At 43.1% G+C, this 9,079-nt stretch overlaps 1 long non-coding RNA gene across 2 annotated transcripts; it reads right to left on the reverse strand.

The window, feature by feature from the left end:
- Window positions 1-4,578: 4,578 nt before the first annotated feature.
- Window positions 4,579-8,536, reverse strand: LOC307199769. Of its 2 annotated transcripts, XR_013832176.1 has the most exons (4): window positions 8,184-8,257; window positions 7,654-7,873; window positions 4,637-5,257; window positions 4,579-4,593 (listed from the first exon to the last, which is right to left on the reverse strand). It is a non-coding gene; the product is annotated as an uncharacterized lncRNA (long non-coding RNA). The 2 variants fall into 2 exon arrangements; XR_013832177.1 differs by lacking the exon at window positions 4,579-4,593 and having other exon boundaries at window positions 4,617-5,257; window positions 8,184-8,536.
- Window positions 8,537-9,079: the final 543 nt, after the last annotated feature.

The raw sequence follows: 9,079 nt of genomic DNA on the forward strand, positions 1-9,079 counted from the left end.
TTGATGCTGTCGAATTGCATTAGCTTTTTTTGCTGCTGCATCACACTGTTGTCTCGTGTTAAGTTTGCAGTCTACTAAAACCCCTAGATTCTTTTCACATATACTGCTGGCCAGCCAGGTGTCCACCACCCTATGCTTGTGCATCTGATTATTCCTGCCTAAATGCAGAAGCTTGCATTTGTCCTTATTAAAATTCATTCTCTTAGTTTGGACTCAGGTCTGCATTTCGTTCAGGTTCAATCCCCACATTAGGCAAAAATATTCCTGCATTGCCGGGGGTTAGACTAGATGACCCCAACTCTGAAATGTCTTAAGAGATTAAGTTCAAATATATTAGTTTTAAGGCGAAATAAGATTAAACAAAGTAAAAATGGATGATTAATTGGTGAAAGAAGAGAATGTTAAATTACAGTATATTAAGATAAATTATTAGGATGAAAACAAAGATGAAGGATTTGTTGAAATATCTAACTGAACCAGAATACAAAGAGGGGAAGTGTGAGGAGGTCAAGGAAATAAGCTAAAGAAAGAAAGTTATGTAAAGGTTTGATTTGTTCTTTTTTATTGTATGCATTTTTATTTTTTATTTTTTGTCTGTTTTCCTTTTTTATCTTTTTTCTTTGATGGGACTTGTTTTTATGTATTGTTTTGCTTTCTTTTTTGGTCTAATTGGGTGTTTTTCTGCTGTTATTTTTTTATTACTCATGTAACCTTTAAAATTTTAATAAAAATATATTTAAAAAAATATAGATGACCCCAACTCTATGATTCTATGATTGCATGCACGCTGTCACTGGGTTCTTATGACCCCTGAAGGTAACCAAGAATTATACCTTGGATCAGGACCCTGCTGATGTGTAGGTCAAAAGCAAATTTCTTTCCTTTTTATTTTTAAATTTTTTTTAATTGCAAAGTAAATACATCAATGCCAAACCATACATAAAGAATAATATAAAGAAAGAAAAAATAGAGAAGAAAAAGAAGAAATGCAAAGAAAAGTAGTCAGTAAAATAATAAAGAAAAGTATAATGTTTTAATACAATAAACACTATTTTACAAAATAATAGTAATAATAGACTTCCATCACTCTCACAACACTTCCTTTCACATTTCATATTTTATCTGCATTTCAGTATTATTTTCATCTTAATATATAGATATGTATATATGTATATTTCCCCTTTTCCATTCACGAGGTAATTCTAGACACAGCCAAAGTTTTACATTAGAACCTTGTCTTTCTAAATAATCATTTGTGCACTTCCATTCCTTTTTGACTGTATCCATTGGCTTTAGTCTTATTATATCCATCAATTTGGCCAGTTCCAAATATTCACATAATTTACATAACCATTCCTCTTTGGTCGGTACCTGTTTACCCTTCCAGTATTTAGCCACCAGGATTCTCGCTGCTGATGTCATGTACAAAAGCAAATGTCATAACACACAGTTATGTGTTCTCTGGCCATTTATATCTTTTCCAAAACAAATCACATTTAGTTTTTGCAAGCAGCAAAGAAAGCCCTCTGCTCTAGTGTTGTTGTTTTTTTAAAAGTATGATTGGGAGAGGTGACAATCATTCAGAAAATGTATCTGTGCACACACTGGGGTCTGCTAATGTCTGAAACAGTCCACTTGTTTCTGCTTGCCTTCGTTGCTGCCTCCATCCTAAAATCTGGGAAGAGAGAACCTCTCACAGAAGATTTCTCAAGTCTGGTGCAGATCTGAAAAGACAGGGTAACCTATGACTACATTCACTGCTGGGTCTCAAAAGGGCAGTGTCTGATGCTGTGCAAGAAGCCGCTGAGCGGAACAATTAGTCATGACAGTCCCTGCACTACCAGTGCATTCACCAGAGAAGATTGCCAGACCTTAGCAGTCCAAAGACTACGGGGATGTGGAAGTTACTCTCCGACAAGCAATGATGGACTGATGTGGCATTCTGGGGGATTGCTGCAGGATGACTTATGCAGAAGCAGTTTTAAGGCTTCATTTGTTTGTTTAATGGCACTGTTCTGCCAATAACTACAAGGACAACGAAACAACAAGGGACGCGGGTGGCACTGTGGTCTAAACCACAGAGCCTAGGGCTTGCTGATCAGAAGGTCGGCAGTCCGAAACCCCACGATGGGGTGAGCTCCCATTGCTCGGTCCAGCTCCTGCCCACCTAGCAGTTCAAAAGCACGTCTAAGTGCAAGTAGATAAATAGGTACCACTCCGGTGGGAAGGTAAACAGTGTTTCCTTGCACTGCTCTGGTTTGCCAGAAGCAGCTTAGTCATGCTGGCCACATTACCCAGAAGCTGACTGTGGACAAATGTCGGATCCCTCAGCCTATAGAGCGAGATGAGCGCGCAACCCCAGAGTCGTCTGCAACTGGACCTAACGGTCAGGGGTACCTTTACTTTGTTTTAATGGCACTGTTCTGCCGACAACGAAACAACAAGGAGACCACTTGAATACAAAGCCTCCTTTGCGCCATATTCGCTTCATGGAGCTACAATCCCAGAGTTCCCTAAGGAAGAGGGATTGGTGGTTAAACTACTCAGAACTGTGGCTCTGTGAGGAAAACAGAGGTTTCCTAGCAGTGTGCAGATTGAATGGGGTGTGTGTGTGTCCCGCTTTCCCATCCTAAAATATTTTCTATCCTTAGATGTCATGGTATTGAAGGAGAATGAAGGGAAGGAGGAGAGACAGGCAGAGGAAGGGGGGCAGGAAGTGGCGGTGGAGGAAAGAAGGGAAAGCCAGGAGGAGGGACAGCTCAGAGATGTTGGAACAGAGCCTCAACACCGCACAGGAAGTTCTGGCACAGACAGTGAAGCAATGCCTGTTCCGTCTGCCCAGGAAAGGAGTGTGTTAAAGAGGAGGGGGACAGAGACATCACATGAAAATTCCACGTCTTTTCTGTTGGAGAAGGGGCGGGCGTAAGGCACTCCAAGAATCTGAGCCGGAGGATTGGGATGCATGATTGTAACGTGCTGCTTGTACATATGTAAAATAAAGGCTGTATATATGTATCTCAGAGTGAGCAGAGGCATTTATTGTGGAGAGCGTTCACAAGCCATCACATTAGATGACACCCCTGACCCAGACACCCACTGGATGACGCAAATACCTTTCCTGACTTTTTCAGGATTTCTGAATTCAAGCCCTTTATTGTTAAAGACTCTCCTCCCTGAAAGAGAGGGGAGTGGTTGTGGGCGGGAGCCTGAACACCGCCCCTAGCAGGGGGTGTTGCCCCCTGCCTCCAGCTCACCTGGCTGGCGCTCACGCCCCCCCGGTGGCCGTCCAACCAGGTGCCGTGGGGGGGCGTGTCCAGCAGCCTTGATGCTGCAGCGTCAGCCTCTCCCCGGCCTCATTTCTCTTCGTCGTCCTGTGCGAGTCACCCACCCTCCACTCCCATTGAGTTAGGGCTTAGGTCATTGGCCTTGCTATGGACCTTAGGTTGGTCGCCCCGGTTGCACGGGGGGCCTGGTAGGAGTTTTTCCATTTGGCATTAGGCTTTTTGGTTTTGTCGCCTACCTCGTAGCAATCGTCACAACTTTTGTGGTATTGGTGGGTAGGTTAGGCATTGGAATAATGTGCTGTGGTGTGTCGAAGTGCTAGGTGTGGCCATCGCCTATGCCTTCAATGTTTAGGGGTATTCCGTTAAAGGAATCTGGCGGTCGTGTATTCTGTCCGATGCCTGCTTGGCGGGAGGCCATGGCACGACCCTCGGTGACAGCAGGGGTGAGCCTATAGTTGGATTAGCATCAACAGGTGATGAACCCCTGGTGAATAAACCCACTTGTTTCGCGATCCAATGCCTAAGCCAATACCTTTTCATTGCTGTAATCAATAAAGTTGTGGCCTTTTCTAGCCCATTAACCTTATATCACGTGTCCCTGTGACTTCTTTTCATGTCGCGGTGGTCGGGTCCTCGAACCACAATATCCATTTTCCTGGGGATTAAAATCCTAACTGTAGCCACTTAGAAAACACACACACACACACACTACTGATATATAAAGTAAAGGCAATCACTGTCATCTCTTAAGTACCCATTAATCTTTAAAGAGATGCCTTTTGTTTTATACATCGATTTTCTCAAAGTACACAAATGAAAAACACCAGCCACCGCAGTAACCTCAGCTGCAAGCCAACAGTTTCAGTAGGGATTGTGGCTGCTTAAACAAGAGTAACAGAATTTCAGAACCAAAGTTGTGTCTCCTATGTGTGATACAGCAGCAGAATAAGATGAGTGGGTGGAGTCATTTTTTCTCCAGAAGTTGGAAGAACAGTAGACGTAATGCAAGAACTTCAGCTCAGCTCCTTGTCTCGTCATCCACCCAGGCCCTAAAGAGAGCTTGAATATTTTACAGAGGAGGTCAAAGGTTTGCTTAGCCTCCATTGCATTTTGGTGCAGGAGAGGGCTTGCCCGGTTTTAACCTGCTGTTCCCAGCTCCAAATATTTGTGATGTGAGTCACCGCAACTGAATCAATTGATCAATAAATGCAGAACAACATCCTTCCCATCTCCTTCCCTCTGACTGTCCCTTCCCATTAGCTAAGGGGGTGGGCTAGCCACTGTACCTTTTGCTTCCCTCCCCAATCTTCTTTTCCTTTCAAATTGTGTCAATTCGATGATGAGTCTGTGACCAGGGGATGCTTTATTTTTTTTTTTTTAATACCACTACAGCACTTATAAGGGTTTAGGCTCTTCACAAGTGTTCCAAACAACAACTTACTGGCACAGCATGAATTCTATTGCCAGAAATTCTCTCAAGCCTCCTGCCTCTCACTCAGTCACTCACTCTTTTTCTCTCTTCCATTAAGCATTTCTATATTTGAGAGGCAACTGAGAAAGGATTTAAAGCCATATGTGAGTAGAATTCATTTTCATGGTTTCCAAATGTTAATATCATCCACCCAAGTCACAGAGAGTTCATTTTAAGGATACGGCTTTACAAGAAAGAAAAAAACAACCACCTCTGGTTCAAAGCAAATAAACAGCAGAGCTGCATTTTTGAGACTAAATCGTCTATAGCAAACCCAGCCACGTGTAGTACTAAAGTATATGGAAGATGCATGCAGGGAATAACAGTTAGTGGGATCCTCTTCCTCCTTATCTGTGTCTAGATGTGGAATTCTTTTCAAAGGTCTATTATGGCAGTCTAGAACCCAACGTTGAGAGTTGAGAAGCAGGGTCATTATCTACATTGCTGAGAAGTCAGACTCCTCTCACTGTGAACTGTCATCAGGTATAGCCATTGCACCAGGCTTTAAAAGATGGAGAAGAGGGAAGCAGTGTTGCTCCAATGGTACCTCTAAGGTATCACTTCCATCGACCTTTTCCCTCTAACAGCTGACACACAGCATTCCTTCCATCAAGCTGCAACAGAGGGAAAGATGGAAAGCAGTGCTCGTCTCTTTCAACTGTTTTCATCCAAGCTGGTTTTTCTGTAACTATTACTACTACTACTACAATTAATGTATTAATCACCTCCTAAACTGCCGTCTCAAGAACTAAGTTGCCTGAGGTTGCTCTTTTCCTCTTCCCCCCAGATGCCCTTTCCTTTTATGACATGCCTCTCAGATTGTAAGCATGAGGACAGGGGCTGTCTCATCATTCATCTTTGTCAGCTCTATGAGTCAGAGACTGGGCATAGGAGGAATGGTGGAGACCACCTCCCCATCCTGACCCTTCCAGGGAGGAGGAAGACAGTATAGATTTACAACAGGGGGTTGGGGGAGGTGGCAGCTCAGAGGCAGATGAGGGGGAAAGTTGGGAAACCATGGGAAACCCAGAACAACACCCAGCTGACATGTTGTCATTCAAAAGCATTCCAGACCCTCCATCTCAAAGAACCTGGCGAGCCTTGAAAGTAGGAGAGCAAAGAGCTCAAAGACAGAGGGCACGTGGCAGCATCCGTAGAGGAGATGATGAGAATGACAAATGAGGAAGTGGGAGAGACTGGGGGTGGGATTTACTCGGGACAACGCCATTATCCAAGAGGCTGGATTCTATACCCTCTCTCTGTAAAGATTGAAATAAAAAAGGACTGTAAGAAACTTTTCCTTGTCTTTATACTTTCCTGGGTAACCAGCTGGGAGCCGCTGACAGTATGGGAACATTTTTTGGCTAGGGTAAAAATGCTTCAAAAAATGAGCAGCACATCAGAATTCTCAGATAGTACAGTTGGATTTTAAAAAATCATATTTAAGGAAGATGATCTACGTATAACAAAGGCACCGGCCAAACTTTTTAGTTTTACTTTAGTCATTGTCAGGGCCTGTTTAAATATTTTCTCAGCAGTGAAGCTGTTCTGAAAATAACTTCCATGTCGTTGGGCTCCGTGTAGCTGTGAGAAGAGAACATTTGAATCCCCTTCCCCCATGGATCTGCCAGATTGTGTGGGAAGGTGTCCGTGCCAATGCAGCTTCTCCCTATGTGGGAAAGAGAATCCAAACATTCTTGTAGCCACATGGAGTCCTGACCGTGTCGAAGCCATTTTCAACAGCTGCCATGCTAGTGAGAGAAAGTTTGAATTGGGGGCTCAGTTAGATCTTGCCTCAGGTATAGCTCAGAGCTACGCAGGGAAGCAAAGGGTGTCAGTTTTTAAAATAAATATTCCAACCTAACTAATTCATGAATTTATGAATATGGTTTCTACCAATATTCTAAATGCCACATGAAATGCTAGAGAAGGAACTTACTTCCAGGGTAGACCCTGTAACATACAATGCCAGCCAGTCAAGACTCCCTACAACAAGTCTGATCCAGGGGTATATAAAGGTCTTGCCTTTACCACAAGAGAGATAAATGAGTTCCTCCTCTGCATGAGGCGCAAGAAGCACGTAAGGAGGAAATGGAAGCCACAGATGGTTTGAGGTCACTCCACACCACACATTTAAAGCACCCCTGTACCACTTTAAGAGCCATGGCTCCCCTCAAAGGATCATGGGAACTGTAGGTTGTTAAGGGTGCTGAGATCCTTCACAAACCACTTCCAAGATTCTATGGGGAGGGGGTAACTCATAAAGTGGCATAAGAGTGCTTTAAACATATGGTGTGGATGTGACTGAATGCCTGAAGGCATTAACAGAGGTGAACAAATCTATTGCCAGTCTGTATCACTTTGGCATGTTTTTACCCACAATTCTGTTCCATTCCATTTCTGCATTGATCTGATTTTTAAAAAAATCTAGATCAGGCAGTGGCAGCAGCCAGATTACCACCCCCTACAATTCTTCTGGGAACAATTCTAAATTATGGGGTAGTAGTGTTCCAAATAGGGACGCGGGTGGCGCTGTGGGTTAAACCACAGAGCCTAGGCCTTGCCAATCAGAAGGTCAGCGATTCAAATCCCCGCGACAGGGTGAGCTCCCGTTGCTTGGTCCCTGCTCTTGCCAACCTAGCAGTTCGAAAGCATATCAAAGTGCAAGTAGATAAATAGGCACCGCTTCGGTGGGAAGGTAAACGGCATTTCCATGTGCTGCTCTAGTTCACCAGAAGTGGCTTAGTCATGCTGGCCACATGACCCAGAAGCTGTACGCCGGCTCCCTCGGCCAATAAAGCGAGATGAGCGCCGCAACCCCTAATGGTCAGGGGTCCCTTTACCTTTAGTGTTCCAAATGGGAAATTTTATAGTTAAATAACAGGATGGGCTACTCACTGGAGGATCTTCTCCACTTGAGGCTGTTTGGGGGAAATGCTGTAGTGCAACTGCTTTGCATGCATCCTAGCCTCAAACCCCAGAATCTCCAGCTTGGGATGGAAAAGACTCTTGCCTGAAACCTTGGAGATCTGTTGCTGATCAGTGGTGACGATGGTGAACCAGATGACCTGAACTGGCACAAGGCAGCTCCTTCTGTTTCTAAGTGGCGGTGGCAAAGCTGTTTGCAAAAATGAAGGGGGGAAAATGACTTAAACCCTCTGCTGCCTCATCTGTCCCCAGTAAAAAATCACTATAATTAACAAACACCACGATATCTATGAAAATGACTCTATAAAAGTGTGTGTGTATTTTCAGTGGAGCCTGATTACAAAGTCAGCCCAGAGCCACACTATACATTTTAAGTGGTATGATGCCTCTTTAGAAATTCATGGCTTCCCCCAAAGAATTCTGGGAGCTGTAGTTTGTTAAACATGCTGAGCGTTGTTAGGAGACCCCCATTCCCGACCCCCAAACAGAGGTACAATTACCAAAACTCCCTGTGAAGAAGGATTGACTGTTAAACCACTGCAAACTGTTACTTGGTGAGCGGAATGGGGTCTCCTAGCAACTCTCAGAACTCACAACTACATCTCCCATAATTTTTTGAGGGAAGCTATTACTGTTTAAAGTGGTGTCATAGGGTTTTAAATGTATGGTGGGAATGTGGCCATGTCTTCCGCACTCTCTCCTTCAGGAAATGTGCTATATACAAGTTGTCCTTAACTTCCCACTATTTTGACAAAAGAGGAGTACGAAAGAAAGTAATGAGGGCCTTTTAATTTGTTTGTTTGTTTGTTTGTTTTATATATTAAAAAAACCTATTACAAACCTATTACAAATAAGTTCCCTGTAGCTGTTATATACAGTACTGGTATGCGCATTTATTATATATTTGTATGTTTCCTTGGAATTTGTGTACCTATTATATTACAAAGTGCCTATGTTCATATGATTTAGAACTACGCACAGCTGATGAAGCCCCTTTGGGCGAAACAGGGGAATAGTCAGGAATCCTTGCCTTGTTTGCCTGTGCCAGCATCTACCAGTGCCAGTTTCTTTTGTCTACCAACTTTATCATCTTCATTAGACACTTATTATTATTTTTTCATGTCACTCTTCTAAGGAATACATCATACAGAAAAATACAAGAGAAGATGAAGAAATTAGAAATGAATGTATTACGGCACTGACAAATAGGATTTGTATTTTGTACATACTGGATTTGGTTGTCAACTGAATAAGCTACATTTCAATATATTATGTCACGATGTTGATTTTGACGCTATGAGAAGCGGTATCTAATTTTCGAGAAGTAGTTTCTAGTAAATAACTGCAATTGTTATCATACAGCCTATTACGTCTATGTGTTTTTTCAATTGGATTT

This window comes from Podarcis cretensis, assembly GCF_951804945.1.
Source record: "Podarcis cretensis genome assembly, chromosome: 12".
NCBI classification, from domain to species: domain Eukaryota; kingdom Metazoa; phylum Chordata; class Lepidosauria; order Squamata; family Lacertidae; genus Podarcis; species Podarcis cretensis.